Source organism: Perca flavescens, unplaced genomic scaffold, assembly GCF_004354835.1.
Source record: "Perca flavescens isolate YP-PL-M2 unplaced genomic scaffold, PFLA_1.0 EPR50_1.1_unplaced_scaf_24, whole genome shotgun sequence".
In the NCBI taxonomy this organism is placed as follows: domain Eukaryota; kingdom Metazoa; phylum Chordata; class Actinopteri; order Perciformes; family Percidae; genus Perca; species Perca flavescens.
Window position 1 is genome coordinate 58166 of NW_021166670.1, and position 2500 is coordinate 60665.

The following is a 2500-nucleotide window of genomic DNA, read 5'->3' on the forward strand; positions in this document are numbered from 1 at the left end:
TGAGTAATGCTGAGTATTGCTGAGTCATGCTGAGTAATGCTGAGTAATGCTGAGTAATGCTGAGTGATGCTGAGTAATGCTGAGTATTGCTGAGTCATGCTGAGTAATGCTGAGTAATGCTGAGTAATGCTGAGTGATGCTGAGTAATGCTGAGTATTGCTGAGTAATGCTGAGTCATGCTGAGTATTGCCGGTATTGCTGAGTAATGCTGAGTAATGCTGAGTATTGCTGAGTAATGCTGAGTAATGCTGAGTGATGCTGAGTACTGCTGAGTACTGCTGAGTACTGCTGAGTGATGCTGAGTAATGCTGAGTAATGCTGGGTATTGCTGAGTAATGCTGAGTATTGCTGAGTATTGCTGAGTATTGCTGAGTAATGCTGAGTATTGCTGAGTATTGCTGAGTCATGCTGAGTATTGATGAATATTGCTGAGTATTGCTGAGTATTGCTGAGTATTGCTGAGTAATGCTGAGTCATGCTGAGTAATGCTGAGAATTGCTGAGTATTGCTGAGTCATGCTGAGAATTGCTGAGTATTGCTGAGTCATGCTGAGTCATGCTGAGTATTGCTGAGTATTGCTGAGTGATGCTGAGAAATGCTGAGTAATTACCTGCAGGTAGAGCAGCAGGTTGCTCTGCGGGCGCCCGTTGACGGTGCAGTGGAACGCTGCCGTCTGTCCCGCGTTCACCTCCACACCTTTAATATGCAGGAAGTGAGGCGTACTCACTGAGGACACACACACACACAGAGACACACACACACACACACACAGACACACACACACACACACACACACACACACACACAGAGACACACAAACACACACACACACACACACACACACAGGGGTCAGAGGTCACACACTTATGCAGCATCACATAACCAAGTGGGGGTAAGCTTTGCTTCAGAACTGGAACCTCCTATGGCTCCATTCTGATGCTACCAACCATCACCTCCCGTTAGCCTCCCATTGACTCCCATTCATTCTGATGCTACCAACCATCACCTCCCGTTAGCCTCCCATTGACTCCCATTCATTCTGATGCTACCAACCATCACCTCCCGTTAGCATCCCATTGACTCCCATTCATTCTGATGCTACCAACCATCACCTCCCGTTAGCATCCCATTGACTCCCATTCATTCTGATGCTACAAACCATCACCTCCCGTTAGCATCCCATTGACTCCCATTCATTCTGATGCTACCAACCATCACCTCCAGTTAGCATCCCATTGACTCCCATTCATTCTGATGCTACCAACCATCACCTCCCGTTAGCATTCCATTGACTCCCATTCATTCTGATGCTACCAACCATCACCTCCCGTTAGCATCCCATTGACTCCCATTCATTCTGATGCTACCAACCATCACCTCCCGTTAGCATTCCATTGACTCCCATTCATTCTGATGCTACCAACCATCACCTCCCGTTAGCATCCCATTGACTCCCATTCATTCTGATGCTACCAACCATCACCTCCAGTTAGCATCCCATTGACTCCCATTCATTCTGATGCTACCAACCATCACCTCCCGCTAGCATCCCATTGACTCCCATTCATTCTGATGCTACCAACCATCACCTCCCGTTAGCATCCCATTGACTCCCATTCATTCTGATGCTACCAACCATCACCTCCCGTTAGCATCCCATTGACTCCCATTCATTCTGATGCTACCAACCATCACCTCCAGTTAGCATCCCATTGACTCCCATTCATTCTGATGCTACCAACCATCACCTCCAGTTAGCATCCCATTGACTCCCATTCATTCTGATGCTACCAACCATCACCTCCCGTTAGCATTCCATTGACTCCCATTCATTCTGATGCTACCAACCATCACCTCCCGTTAGCATCCCATTGACTCCCATTCATTCTGATGCTACCAACCATCACCTCCCGTTAGCATTCCATTGACTCCCATTCATTCTGATGCTACCAACCATCACCTCCCGTTAGCATCCCATTGACTCCCATTCATTCTGATGCTACCAACCATCACCTCCAGTTAGCATCCCATTGACTCCCATTCATTCTGATGCTACCAACCATCACCTCCCGTTAGCATCCCATTGACTCCCATTCATTCTGATGCTACCAACCATCACCTCCCGTTAGCATCCCATTGACTCCCATTCATTCTGATGCTACCAACCATCACCTCCCGTTAGCATCCCATTGACTCCCATTCATTCTGATGCTACCAACCATCACCTCCAGTTAGCATCCCATTGACTCCCATTCATTCTGATGCTACCAACCATCACCTCCCGTTAGCATCCCATTGACTCCCATTCATTCTGATGCTACCAACCATCACCTCCCCGTTAGCATTCCATTGACTCCCATTCATTCTGATGCTACCAACCATCACCTCCCGTTAGCATCCCATTGACTCCCATTCATTCTGATGCTACCAACCATCACCTCCAGTTATCATCCCATTGACTCCCATTCATTCTGATGCTACCAACCATCACCTCCTGTTA

At 47.6% G+C, this 2500-nt stretch overlaps 1 pseudogene; it reads right to left on the minus strand.

The window, feature by feature from the left end:
- LOC114551621 (receptor-type tyrosine-protein phosphatase mu-like) overlaps window positions 1-2500 on the minus strand; it is a 99133-nt pseudogene that overhangs the window by 53980 nt on the left and 42653 nt on the right.